Source organism: Lepus europaeus, chromosome 8, assembly GCF_033115175.1.
Source record: "Lepus europaeus isolate LE1 chromosome 8, mLepTim1.pri, whole genome shotgun sequence".
NCBI classification, from domain to species: domain Eukaryota; kingdom Metazoa; phylum Chordata; class Mammalia; order Lagomorpha; family Leporidae; genus Lepus; species Lepus europaeus.
In genome coordinates, this window is record NC_084834.1 from 102,159,680 (window position 1) to 102,174,549 (window position 14,870).

Here is a 14,870-nt window from a genome sequence, read left to right on the forward strand (position 1 = left end):
ATGATCCCTTGTTGCTACATTGCCTTGTGTGCCCATTAGATCACTTAGCCTGAGATGATTTTAGCTGTTGTGATAATGAGCACTGGATAGAACTCATTTGAACTGGTCAGTTCTGGCTAGATTATTTTTGTAATCTCATAATCTAATTCTTTGTATGTTGCCTTTTTTTTTTTTTTTTAAGATTTTATTTATTTATTTGAAAGAGTTACAGAGAGAGAGAGAGAGAGAGACAGGTTTTCCATCCGCTGGTTCACTCCCCAGATGACCACAATGGCTGGAGCTGGGCCGATCTGAAGTCAGGAGCCAGGAGCTTCTTTACACTGGAGAGTCCTGGCAGACCATGCATTAACCAGGTGATGAAACTAGCATTAGTGCTGGGACAGACAGAGCTCCTGTGTTTTCTGATACTATGTGCTGACAAGGGACAGAACAGTCATGCTGAGAAATTTTGGTTTTCGCTTTTGTTAAAAAGGATGTTAGAATTGATGAGTTTGTGGATGGAATATAGTGCTGTATCAACATTAAAGCCTGTTTTTATGCTTGTTCCTCTTCTAAATCCTTTTTAAAAGTATATTTCCAAAACTGACATATAGTTTTATAAATGTATGGAGGAGAGTATAGTTTAGATGCTTTATTTATTTATTTGCAAGTGAGAGTTACACACACACAGAGAGAGAAGGAGAGGCAGAGAGAGAGGTCTTCCATCTGCTGCTTCACTCCCCAGTTGGCCGCAACAGCTGGAGCTGAGCCAATCCGAAGCCAGGAACAGGAGCTGCCTTCAGGTTTCCCATGTGGGTACAGGGGCCCAAGGACTTGGGCCATCTTCTACTGCCTTCCCAGGCCACAGCAGAGAGCTGGATTGGAAGTGGAGCAGCCAGACTCGAACTGGCATCCATATGGGATGCTGGCACTGCAGATGGCAGCTTAACTTACTATGCCACAGTGCAGGCCCCATAGGTGCTTTTTTATGTATGGAAGTCACCGGGCACAGTCTACCATTTTTTGGCAAGGAACCTGTTAAAACCACCTACAGGTTTCTTTGAAACTCCTGGGATTCATTCATTCAGTAATTAGTATTGAGTACCAATGTACCAAGCACAGTAGTAGGCACAGCATGAAGACAAAGTAATTTAAATTAGATTGCTCAGGGGATTGACAGCCTTCTGGGAGAAGAGAAAAAGACAAGGGGATGGAGAAAATCAATGAAGTTGTAAAATCAAATGTAGTAAATGTTAACATGTGGAGGAGTGTAAGGGCATTTTATTTTTTATGTAAGGGAATTTTACTTTTTATCAATTTTGCAACTTTCAAGATCTGTGAAACTTAAAAAGTTGACATATAATGTTCAAAACTAATAGGGGCCCGGCACCGTGGCTCACTAGGCTAATCCTCTGCCTGCGGCGCTGGCACACCGGGTTCTAGTCCCGGTTGGGGCGCCGGATTCTGTCCTGGTTGCTCCTCTTCCAGTCCAGCTCTCTGCTGTGGCCCAGGAGTGCAGTGGAGGATGGCCCAGGTCTTTGGCCCTGCACCGCATGGGAGACCAGGAGGGGGCACCTGGCTCCATTGAGGGGGTGAACCAACGGAAAAGGAAGACCTTTCTCCCTGTCTCTCTCTCTCTCTATTGTCCACTCTGCCTGTCCAAAAAAAAAAAAAAAAAAAAAAAAAAAAAAAAAAAAAACAAAAACCTAATAGGAAGGGGGAAAAACAAACTAGAGCAGAAAGAGGTAATTTCAATAGTTTAGAGTTTAGAGACAATTCAGACAAGTTGTATCTGTATTAGGCACAAGGAGAAATTTTGACAAATTCAAAAAAGTGCAAACTTAGACTGTATTCACAGCCCACAATAAACTAACAAGCAATAACAGAAAGTTTACATTTTTAAAATCCGCACTTTCAGAATTCTGTATAGTTCTCTTCAGACAGTAACTGAGTTGAAGAAATGTAAACTAAATTTCCAAGCTTTTTAGAAAAACCACAGGAGGGAATACAACTAATGGGATGTGGCCTGAACTACTGGCAGGGGAAAAACCCATAGCTGTAAGAGTTATCATTATTAATCAGGAAAGAAGAGTGATAAATCATAGACTATTCTAGAAGTTTGGGCAAAACCACCAAAAATTCTAGAAATTCCTGGAGAAAAACTGTACTTCCTCCATGTTCCCACAATGGTCAGACAACAGTAGTGAACGTACTGAATGGAAGAAGCCAGCAAGAGAATTCTTCCCTCATGGTACTTACAGGTGTGTGTGTGTGGGAGGGGTGTATGGAGGGTATCAGATACTAATTATAAATGCAAAAACAATGTTATAGAGAAGTACAATATTTAGTATCTCTAGTGTATCACTTAGCAGTTCCTTCTGTTCTGTTTCCCTGCTTGTTTTTCTGGATGCCTCTCCTGTATTTTTCTGTTTTTCTTCTCCCTTTCTGCCTCTTGTTCCCAGCTCCTGTAGACAGTTGGGATTGTTTTTGCCTTCCCTGGAGTCTAGTACTCTGGCACCCAGTGGTGGCTCCTGAATGAAGGAATCCAGGAATCTTAAAGACTCCCAGGAGCTATTCTGAAGCAGACACTATACCAGAAAACCTGTAGATTGCCATTTGCTTACTATTTATAAAAACAGAGATTCTAGAAGAGAAACTGTATTTACAAAATACAAGGATAGCCACAGATTACCGCTTAGCAGCCAGCAGGCCACTTCAGTAGTAGTAGGTTAAGTGAGAGTCTAAGAAAGGTGTTCTGAGTGAGGGGAAACCACACTGCCTCACCTTGTGGTGCTCAAGTGAGATATTTAATGGGGGCCCAGGGAGAAGTCAGTAGATGCGGTTCACTTTGTTTTTTCTCAGACTTTTGATAAAGGGTCACATCCAAGGCCTTGGGATGGGAGCATGATGGGAATGTCCTGGGAAAAGCCGGGTGGTGTGAGAGAAAACAGTTGTCAGAAAGAGGCGGAAGTCGCAGGTAAGGACCAAGTCTGGGAGGCATCGTAGGCCGAGGTGCTGTGCTGTCTAAGGAAGGTTGGCGGAGGCCACCTGGCTGCTCGAGGCAGACGGGCTGTGAAAGAGGAAGGGGGAAGCCTCCAGACCAAGCTGAAAGCTGGTACCGCACGCAGAGGTGGCTTGGACTGCTGTGGTCCCTACAGAAGTGATGCCAAGTGTTTAATTCAGAAAAAGTGTTGAAGAGAGGGAACAGAAGCTTACTGACATTGGCTGTGTGGTGTGAGAAGGACTTGAGTGGGACTGAAAGGTTTTTTTGCCTGGGCACCGTGGATCCCATTCATGCTGGCCTCCCTGAGCATGTGGGGGCAAAGACTGCTTCCTGGAGGGTGTTCTGTTGTCGTTTTGTTTGTTTGTTTTTAAGATTTAATTTATTTGAAAGGTGGAGTTACTGACAGAGAGGGAGAGACAGAAAGGTCTTCCATTCGCTGCTTCACTCCCTAAATGGCCCAATGGCCACAGCTGAGTTGATCTATAGCCAGGAGCCAGGAGCTTCTTCCAAGTCTCCCATACTGGTGCAGGGCCCCAAGCACTTGGGCCATCTTCTGCTGCTTTCCCAGGCCATAAGCAGAGAGCTGGATCGGAAGAAGAGCAGCCGGGACACAAACCAGGGCCAATGTGGGATGGTGGCTGCAGGTGGAAGCTTAGCCTACTATAGCCCCGCGCCAGCCCCTGGAGGCTGTGTTTGAGAGGCAGGGAGATTAGCTGGGAGGCTGCTGCAATCATCCTGGAAAGAGAAACAGGGCCTTACGGGTAGACACGCAGAGGGCATAGACTAGAGAGCTATTTATAAGGCTAAAAATTACATTATAGGAGACTAGATGAGGGTGGTTTACTGAAATTGAAGATAGCTGACTCTCCCCCCCCCCCCCCCCACCAGTATCTCCAATTACCGGTATGTGAAGGTACTTCAGAAAGGGATTGCGGCTCACTAGGCTAATCCTCCGCCTTGCAGCGCCGGCACACCGGGTTCTAGTCCCGGTCGGGGCACCGATCCTGTCCCGGTTGCCCCTCTTCCAGGCCAGCTCTCTGCTGTGGCCAGGGAGTGCAGTGGAGGATGGCCCAAGTCCTTGGGCCCTGCACCCCATGGGAGACCAGGAGAAGTACCTGGCTCCTGCCATCGGATCAGCGCGGTGCGCCGGCCGCAGCGTGCTACCGCGGCGGCCATTGGAGGGTGAACCAACGGCAAAAGGAAGACCTTTCTCTCTGTCTCTCTCTCTCACTGTCCACTCTGCCTGTCAAAAAAAAAAAAAAAAGTTAAATTTATTTTGTTGCAAAAAAAAGTTGAAATCCATGTGTATAAAAGGGGCTTTCAAAAAGCTCATGGAAAAAAGATATTATGAAAAACCTACGGATGGATTTCAATATTTTCTTGCACTGAAATAAACGTCTCTTAATTCCCTTTTCCATTTTGAAGTCTTCTTGGGCACCAACATCAGGGGCTGCCTGGTGCCCCCTTTTATATAGCTCCAGAGCTAAGAGTGTTTCCTACGTTTCTTGTAAAAGTTTTAAGGGACATAAAAATAAAAGATGCACATATTTTAGGGAGTTCCATGTAAGTTTTCTATAATGTCCAATCAATAAGAGTATCTATCTTCTCATTTATCATTTCAGTATGGTGAAAGCAAAGTCTTTTCTTCTAATTTTTTCTTGTTGCATTTTGACGTTAGGGAAACATACAGTACATCATTATTATCTATAGTCATCCGACTGTGCAATTGGACACCAGAAGCTACAGTAGTGTCACATGGGAACACGTGGGAAATGCAGATCCTCAGGCCCCAACACAGACCTGCTGAATCAGAAACCCTGAGGGTGGAGTCCAGGAATCTGTTTTAACAAGCCCACCAGGTGATTCTGATGTGAGGCCCGAGAAGCACTGCTCTAGAGAAACTTTTGCATCTGTGCACAGTGAAGATGATTCTCAGCAGCACTGGACATAAGGGCCCCAAACTGGAAGCAATCAGAATGTCAGTCGACAGTAGAGAAGCTAAGTAAATTGTGGCAGTTAATACAATGGGAGTATCTGCAACTCCACGAATGCGGAGGCAAACTGAATCCCAGCTCCAGGTAAATAGTTGCTCTTTCAGCCTCAGTTTCCCCATCTGTAAAATGGGCATAAAATAGTAACTAATACATAGGGTTTAGTATGAGGCTCGTCACCACATAGAGTACATTAGAAGAGTGCCCGGCTCCTGGCTTATGCCTAGCCCAGCCCGAGTCATTAGGGAGTGAACCAGTGGACCACTCTTTTCCTGTATCTGTAACTCTGCCTTTCGATTAAATAGAGTGCCAGACAAGTCTTACCGAATAATCTGCATGTAATGTATAATGATGGTTTAAGGGGTTTTCTGTGTATTGTGCATTATGCATTTAACAAATCAAGGAGTCTAAGGTGAATACAGTGTAGACTTTGGAGGCCCAAATGTTGGCATTGCCTCTTGAACCTATTTTCACATTTGTAAAACACAGTAAAAGCTGCCGGGACAGGCCTGTGAGGAAGACTAATGACGTGCATTGGCCTGCGCCACGGTGAGGCCTTCGGCAGCAGTGCGTTTGCTCTTTCTTAATTGCTCTTCCGTTTCTTTCCCCATTTTCTTCAGCCCTTCATTTCCAAATTTCAAATCCCCAAATTCCTCTGCCATCTTGATATTCTCCGGGGGGAAAAAAAACCAAAAAAACAAAAACGAAGCACTGCCAGACCTAAGTGCCTTTCTTGACGTCAAGATGTGGCCTTTCCCTTGAATGAATCAAGGCCACACGGCAGGGTCTTCCGCAGGTCTGGCCCGGGGGGCCAAGCCTGGCCGTGGTTGTAGGACTGGACCATACTCCTGTATTTCCCGGGATGTCTTGCTTCCCGGCCTTAGCAGGTGAAGTGCTTTGTATGTACGTGGCAATGCTTAAATACATGAAAAGCACACAAAGAACGGCTTTTCCGCTCTGTAGAACCCACACCCCATTTTCCTATGCCCCGGGGCCAAGCACCAAGTACGCCCGTTGCTACATTTGGCTTTGAACCCTTGGGACGTGTGGGACCTCGGTGGGACCTCAAAGCACTCCGTCCATTTCCTCGGATGGGCTAAGACACAACATAGGTGGGCTGAGTGGGCCAACGGCCCCAGAGGTGGGCTGCGTTGAGGCCCTGAGAGCAAGCACCCAGCAGACACCCGTTCCCTCCTCCTCAACCTTAGCCACCTAAAGGGGACAGAAGCAGCAGCGCACAGGACACAGCACTGCGGCGAGACCGGCTCCGGCAAGCGCGACGTGGAACGAGGGCGGCGAGGCTCAGGCCGCGGGGCGGCCGAGCGGCAGCCTCCTTGTGACGTCAAATCAGCGGACTCTCGGCCCGGCTTCAGGCCGGTTCCGGTTCCCCGGCTTTCCGGGCGCGGAGAGTACGCGAGCGCGGCGGCCGACTGCGCGTGCTCCGCAGAGGGGACGCGAGAAGGTTGGGGCCGGCTCGCGGAGGAGATGCCTGATTGGCTGACGCCGTGCTGGGGGGTTCCCTGGCCCTTTCGGCAGGGGTAAAACAATAAGAGGGGGCGGCGGCAAAGGGGGCGGGACGTCCGTGTTCCTTGTCGCAGCGCCTGGCGCCCGGGAAGAGGTGCTTGTGAGGGGGAAAGGAGCTCGCGGCTCTCCGGCTTCCGACGCTTCGGGTCTGTCGGAGGGAGGGGGCGGCCAGCGAGAAGAATCCGCCGCAGCCGGGCCTCGGCGACTCGCCCGCTGACCTCCGCGCGACGTAGCTAGCCGCCGCCGCCGCCGTTGGTTAGAGGTGTGTACGGGGGCCGGGAGGGGCGGCCGCCGTGATGGTCGGAGGGGGACCTGGCCTCGGCTGCGCGGCCCGGGCGCCCGTGCTGTGCGTGAGCGCCGGTGTGGAGGTGCGGTGGCCGCGAGACATTGTTCTTGCCGGCTGCCCACGCTGCCGCGCGTGTGTGTGTGTGAGAGAGAGGAGAAGAGCCGCGCTTTGCCCTCCCAGGTGAGGGATGCGAGGCCGCGTGGGCAGGGAGGTGACCGGTGCGCGCGGGGCGGGCAGGGGGCCGCGAGGGCCACGCAGGTGGGGCCGAGGCTGGCTGCGGAGGAGGTGGCGAGGTGGGTGGGGGGGCCCCCTGCCGCGCGCGGGGCTCGCTGATGGGCGCCGCGTGCGGGGAGTGGGGGAGCGGGCTTCCCGGGTGGGAGCGCCCCAGCCTCGTCCGCGGCTCGGTTGCGGTTCTCGGAACGGGGACGCGGTCGCCGCCCCGCCCGTGGGGGAGGGGAGAGGAGGCTGTGTCGGCGGAGGCAGAAGCGACGCAGACGCGAAAGTAGCGGCCTCTGGGCACCATTTCTGTGCGCGGAAACAGAATCCGGGTTTGAAGGCGGCCGCCGCTCGGCTTGCCCCGCGCCCGAGGTTCCGGCGCCCTCGGCCCCCTCCCCCCTCGGGCTTATCCCGAACGCGTTCGGATACCGGGCTTGTAACGTGCGCTTCCTCGGCCCTCTTCATGCACAGGATCGCTTATTGACCCAGGAATAGGAAAAACAAAACAAAACAAAACAAAAAAAACACTGCAGTGCTTGGGGGAATGGGTTTCTCTCTCCGCTTATTTTGGGGAGTGGGTGGGAGGATGCCAGCGGGGGGAAGCATAGGCTTCCCTAGGTTGTGTTGATTTTATTTCGTCGAATCTGGTTGAATTTCTCCTGTGTCTCTAAAAGCCGGTTTCACAGAGCCCCATGCAGCGAGTATAGATTTGCGTCTAAAATTTTCCGCATAGGTCATCCCCCGCCCCCCAAGGTATGCCTAATGTTTTAACGGACTTTGGGAGGATATGCCTTTGCTCTTGAAAATCAAAAACAAAAGTGATGCATCGAGGCTGGAATAGTAGAAGTTGCTTTCTTCTCTGTATGTTGTGAAATTAACTTAGGCTCAGATACTGATTTTAGGTTCAAGGCATCATCCCTCTTAGTAGGTTTTCCAAACGTTAGCGTTGCAAGTACCTGGGACTAGGAAACCTTAACTGCAGTTAAGGGAGCCCCGAGCTAGAGTGGAAGATGATGGCAGTTCCTTGTCCAACTCCATATTTGGCAGTTAGTATAGCCTTAGGCATGTGAACAAAGTTTTTAAGTAAACATTTGGCCCTGCTAGGATCCAGTGGTCTTTTAGAAATCCAAGATTCTTGATCTTTAAAAAATAGAAGATAGCAGTTTGAACGTCTTAGGACTGAGTTATGTGTTGTTTCTTTGGTGATATTACCTTACCTTTTTCTTACATTTTTGGAATACTCATTTGTGTCTTGATATTATGATTTAATCTTTACAAGCTGTTTAATTCTGAAAAATTACTAAGGAATTGTGGGGAGGATACAGATCTCACATGAATTGCCTTACTGCTTGAGAGCTGTCATGGTTCAGGTAGTTGAATCTTCAGGGTTATTGTGTTATTAATGGTAAACAAGCATCAACCTTGGAGTGAGCCAGAGAATGCTTGGAGTGAATGGGTATCAGAAATAGGAGGCTAAAAAGAAAACAAGCCGAGCGATTAATTGATAGTCAGCTAGACTAACTTAACTGGGTGCTCTGTTAGCTGAGCAGTTTAATTGTCAGCAGGCAAATTCTGGCTTAAAGAAAGTGTGGGAAACATTTGCTCTTACAAGAGATCAAAAATCAATTTTAATATCAGTTACTGGAAATTTATAATTACTGATAATATCTTTAGATTCTTAACTGCTTCCTTGTCCTGCAGAATTATTGCTGTTACCCATCATCAGGATTGAAAATTCTTTCCTAGGTTGCTCTATTTTTTAAAATTTATTTAATTTATTTTTTAAAAAAAAGATTTATTTATTTATTTGAAAAGCAGCGTTACACAGAGGCAGAGAAGGGTGTTCTATCTCCTGGTTCTCCCTAGATGTCTGCAACTGCCGGATCTGTGCCTATCCAAAGCCAGGAGCATCTTCCAGGTCTCACGTGTGGGTTCAGGGGCCCACGGACTTGGGCATCTTCTACTGCCTTCCCAGGCCACAGCAGAGAGCTGGGTCAGAAGTGGAGCACTCACGCCCATATGGGATGCCAGCACTGCAGACCCAGCTTTAACCTGCTGCGCCACAGCGCTGGCCCTCTAGGTTGCTTTAAAAAGACCTTTCCCCCACACAGTTATGTTGAGTGGGTATGAAGACAGTGGATGACCACTTTTTAATGCATATTTTGAAAGGCACAGAGTTAAGGATTGCTTCTGACCTTAAATTTAGTAAAAATTTAGTCAACAAACATAATGTAGTTAACTCTTAACTGGCAGACAGTTTAGTAGCTAATAGAATAAATTGGTTCTTCTCCCGGAACCCTTAGTCCTTGGCCTAGCCTCAGGAGTAGTCTTTTTTTTTTTTCCTTAACTGCTGTGCCTCAGAGCTTACTTTTTGTCTTCCAATTTCTAGGTATTTTGCCCTGTTTTGGATCCATACTTGTTGAGAATGACATTCTGGTTTCCTTTTATGTTACATTCCTTTGGTTTTTACTCTTCCCAATAGTTTCACATTAGATAACAATTGGATTTTTAAATTTTTCGGTATTCTTGATTCTTCATCCTTCTGAAGAGTTCTTCACCAGGGGTAAAGAAAACATAATTAGGCAGCAGAGCTGATTTCAAATTCTCTTTCTTACGACTCTAAGGACTTTGAACTCCTTTCCTTGGGCTCTCAACATCACTTTTCTTTTGCTGTAGGTGAAGTTCAAGGAGATGAACATACAGGTTACTTGTTAAACTTTAAAGCGTATTGTAAAGGTGTGCTTTTATTTTTGTGCAACAGCATTGTCCTTTGTTAATGCTTGGCCACCTTTCATAGCTTCTGAACTTCAGAACTTGTCTTACCATTGGGGCCTGAGGAGAGGCTTATTAATCCATAACTTGGATTTGTTACTTATTTCTATCACTGTGGTTCTTAAATCTTCTTTGTGAAGCTTTTGTTCTATGGTTTGCCACAGCAAGTTTAAGGTCACTGCTCTGAAAAGATACACTGCTGTTTTGATTATTAAAGTCACTTTAAACAAAGACCATCTGGAATATTGGAAAGTTCCAGTATTAATATGTAATATGTGGTTAGTGATTGAAAATGCAAATAGTCCTTAGCTCATTGAGAATGGGCCTGGCTGGTGTGAGCCAGCCCCCACTGAGTGAGGGTCTCCAAGAGGGGATATGGAGTAAGAAAGTATCCTGTTGTAGAGGTAAGCCCTGGCCTAGCACAGCATTGTTTCTGGTAAAGAAAACTTGTTGCTAGAAATAATCTTTTCATAAGAAGATAACAGCACATATAACTTTTCAGGGCTGAAATGTTTTCTAGCTTTTTTTTAAGTGTCATTTTGATGGACTTCGACTTTTTTTTTTTTTTAAAGACAGCGTTACAGAGGGAGAGAGATCTTCCACTCACTAATGCACTGGTTCACTCTCCGGATGGCCGCTTAGCCAGGCCTGAGCCTGATACTTCATCTGGGTCTTCCATGTGGGTGGCAAGTGCCCAGTGACTTGGGCCATCTTCTGCTGTTTCCCAGATGCATTAATTACCAGGGAGCTGGATAGAAAGTGAGCAGTTGGGATGGAAACTATGACCCATATGGGATGCTGGTGTTGCAGGCAGCAGCTTAACCCCATTGTGCCACAACACTGGCCCCAATTTTTTTTTTTGAAAGGCAGAGTGGATAGTGAGAGAGAGAGAGAGAAAGGTCTTCCTTTTTGCCGTTGGTTCACCCTCCAATGGCCACTGCGGCCAGCGCATCTCGCTGGTCCGAAGCCAGGAGCCAGGTGCTTCTCCTGGTCTGCCATGCGGGTGCAGGACCCAAGGACTTGGGCCATCCTCCACTGCCTTCCCGGGCCATAGCAGAGAGCTGTCCTGGAAGAGGGGCAACCGGGACAGAATCCGGCGCCCCAACCAGGACTAGAACCCGGTGTGCCAGCGCCGCAAGGTGGAGGATTGGCCTGTTAAGCCATGGCGCCAGCCGCAATTTTTTTTTTTTTTTTTTATGTATTTGAAAGGCAGAGTTAGAGGCAGAGCCAGAGACGTCTTTCATCCGATGGTTCACTTCCCAAATGGCTGCAGCAGCCAGAGCTGGGTAATCCAGAGCCAGGATCTGGGAGCTTGAATGCATAGGGGCCCAAGGACTTGGGCCATCCTCTGCTGCCTTCCCAGGTCATAGCAGAAAGCTGGATCAGAAGTCGAGCAGCTGGAACTTGAACCAGAGCCCATATGGGATGCCTACACTGCAGGCCGTGCCTTTACCTGTACACCATGGCACCTTTCCCTGGTCCCAATTTTTTAACCCCCCCCCCCCTTCTTTTTTTTTTTTTTTTTTTTTTTTTTTTTGACAGGCAGAGTTAGAGAGAGAGAAAGACAGAGAGAAAGGTCTTCCTTTTCAGTTGGTTCACCACCCAAATGGCTGCCATGGCCGGCCGATCCGCAGCCAGGAGACAGGTGCTTCCCCCTGGTCTCCCATGCGGGTGCAGGGCCCAAGCACTTGGGCTGTCCTCCACTGCCTTCCTGGGCCACAGCAGAGAGCTGGACTGGAAGAGGAGCAACTGGGTCTAGAACCCAGGGTGCCGGCGCCTTAGGTGGAGGATTAGCTTAGTGAGCCGTGGTGCTGGCCTCTTTTTTTTTTTTTTTTTTTTTAAATTTTTGACAGGCAGAGTGGACAGTGAGAGAGAGAGAGACAGAGAGAAAGGTCTTCCTTTTGCCGTTGGTTCATCCTCCAGTGGCCGCCACGGTAGGCGCGCTGTGGCCGGCGCACCGTGCTGATCCGATGGCAGGAGCCAGGGGCTTCTCCTGGTCTCCCATGGGGTGCAGGGCCCAAGCACTTGGGCCATCCTCCACTGCACTCCCTGGCCACAGCAGAGAGCTGGCCTGGGAGAGGGGCAACCGGGACAGAATCCGGTGCCCCGACCGGGACTAGAACCTGGTGTGCCGGCACCGCAAGGCGGAGGATTAGCCTAGTGAGCCGCGGCGCCGGCCATCTTTTTTTTTTTTTTTAATAACATGATTCCTTAGTTTTCATTTTGGTTATTTTCTTCAAGCATTGAAATGATTTTCACACCAGTAATTTACATTGAGTGATTTTTTTTATTGTGCGTTTTGATGCTTGAATATCCCTTATTCAAAATGCTTGGAACAAAAGTATTTCAGAGTTTTTCAGATTTTGTGGTATTTGTGTTACCGGCTGAGCATCCCTAATCTAAAATGGTTCAAAATTGAAACTGAAAAAGTTTTAGATTTTAGAGCATTTCAGATCTCTGATTCTTTGGATTAAGGATACAAACCTGTGTGTTGTGGTGGTGTTTATGATGCCCAAGTGTTTGAAATTAACAGTTAAAATTCAATTTTCTGATTTTTCTGTAGATCTAGTCATTTTATCATTATATGGGTAAAACAAAAGTTTTAAGATTAAAAGATGTTATTTCAGTAATAAATTCATGAGTACTGATGGAGTATGAGATTATTTTACTGTCCATAGTGGATTTTAAAAGTCAATTTTATTCTTTTGCTCACATTGTGTACATTGCCTTATATAAGTGAAATCATACTTTAGTTGTAAGCTTTGTATTTTGTACTGTGGTTCTCTAGTCTTTGACAGTAGTATAATGACTACAACAAATCATCAAGTAATATTTTGTACTTTATTTTTTTGGAACATTAAAGATGAACAAGGTCTATCCAGTAAGTTTAATCTTACTATTCTTTGTCTACACAGCTGACCATTTTTTATTCCAGCATGTTTTGTATGTGTGGATTTTTTTTAAGATACCACTTTTTTTTCTCTTGAGATTTATTTATTTGAAAGAGAAACAAAGATCTTTCATCTGCTGGTTCGCTTCCCAGATGGCCTCAACAACCAGGGCTGGGCCAGGCGGACGCACTTGAGCCATCTTCCATTGCTTTTCTCAGCCATTAGCAGGGAGCTGGATAGGAAGTGGAGCAGCTGGGATACGAACTGGTGCCCATATGGAATGATGGCTTATCAGGCAGTAGCTTAACCTGCTACACCACAATGCTGGCCCCAAGATACCATGGTTTTTATGAAGATTTGTTTATTTATTTGAAAGGCTGAGTGGCAGAAATTCTCCATCTGCTGGTTCACTCCCCAAATGGCTGCAACAGCCAGGGCTGGGCCAGGCTGAAGCTAGGAGTTTCCTCTGATCTCCCACGTGGGTGGCAGGGGCCCAAGTACTTGGGCTGACCTCCTCTGTTTTCCCAGATCTATTGGCAGGGAGCTGGATCAGAAGTGGAGCCTAGGGACTTGAACTGGTGCCCATGTGGGATGCTGACTTATGTTTTTTTTTTTCCCCCTAGCTGTTCAGTGTCCTCAATTACTGGTTGCTAACATTTAAGCACATTCAGACTTTATTTATTTATTTATTACAGGCAGAGTGGACAGTGAGAGAGACAGAGAGGAAGGTCTTCCTTTTCCGTTTGTTCACCCTCCAATGGCTGCTGTGGCCGGCGCATCTCGCTGATCCAAAGCCAGGAGCCAGGTGCTTCTCCCGGTCTCCCATGCGGGTGCAGGGCCCAAGCACTTGGGTCAGCCTCCACTGCACTCCTGGGCCACAGCAGAGAGCTGGACTGGAAGAGGGGTAACCAGGACTAGAACCCGGTGTGCCGACACCGCAGGTAGAGGATTAGCCTATTGAGCCGCGGTGCCGGCCAACACATTCAGACTTTAACAAATAATATTTTGTTAGAAATATTGTTGCTAATGTAGACATAATGGCAATGATTATTTCTTAGTTCTACTAGCTGTGCTAAATCAATTTTTCAAATGTTCTAAAAATCATTAGCATGGCCACTTTTTAATATATATGTACACATACATTTATCTGTTTGAGAGAGCGATCTCAAGTCTGCTGATTTACTCCCCAAATGCAACAGCAGGGCTGGGCCAGGGTGAAGCTAGGAGCCTGGAACTCAGTCTGGGTCTCTTACACGAGTGACAGGACCCAGCCTTGCTACTTCTCAGGGTGTGCATTAGCAAGAGGCTGGAATAGAGTGAAGCTGGGACTCTGCCCGGCCGCCCTGCCCCCGTACTTCTAACAAGTATTTATTTCTGTATCATGCCTTTAAAAAAAAAAAAGGGCAAGATTTGTAACATTGTTTTACACTTTGTAACTTTTAACTGTTGTGGATTTCTTGTCTATAATTCTTTTGTATTTTTAATGAGTACATAGTATAATCTCTAGATTATAACAGTTTATATTTCTACCAGCAATGTATGTGAAAGAGTCCATTTTCCTCTACACTCTTGATAATACTGTATATTGTCTATTATTTTCGTTTTTATTATCTTAATAAGTAAATTACCCTATTTTGACTGTTGAATAGTGTTGGTTTGCAGGGTACTATGCTGTTCTTCCAAATTCTTAATGGTGGATTCTCCATAAATGCTTATGAAATGATTGACATAATGAAGCATAATTCTTTAAATTTTGAAATAGTGCTTTAATTTATGGACATTAGTCTTGCATGCATCTGGAAGACTTTGGACAGATATATTCCAGGGGTCTCCAGAAAGTTCATGGAAAATGTATGCAGTGAAAAACTACATGGATTTCAATTTCTTTTCCATAAATGAGCTTATATCTTTTAGCTGTATTTCCATGAACTTTTTGAAGTTGAGACCACCTCCATGCCATTTCCATCAGCTCAGAAGTTCTCCTGTGCACTTTTTTTCTTTTACTTTTTGACAGGCAGAGTGGACAGTGAGAGAGAGAGAGACAGAGAGAAAGGTCTTCCTTTTGCCGTTGGTTCACCCTCCAATGGCCGCCGCGGTAGCGCGCTGCGGCCGGCGCACCGCGCTGATCCGATGGCAGGAGCCAGGTGCTTATCCTGGTCTCCCATGGGGTGCAGGGCCCAAGTACCTGGGCCATCCTCCACTGCACT

The 14,870-nt window shown here is 47.0% G+C and overlaps 1 protein-coding gene across 2 annotated transcripts in view; it reads left to right on the top strand.

The window, feature by feature from the left end:
* Positions 1–6,561: 6,561 nt before the first annotated feature.
* Positions 6,562–14,870, top strand: part of G3BP2 (G3BP stress granule assembly factor 2) — a 38,116-nt gene continuing 29,807 nt past the window's right edge. The window contains exon 1 of one of the 2 annotated variants that reach the window (XM_062198663.1): positions 6,562–6,760. The gene's annotated coding sequence lies outside the window, so the exon portion shown is untranslated. The remainder of the gene's footprint in view (positions 6,761–14,870) is intronic. The other variant, XM_062198664.1, reaches the window with a different exon arrangement.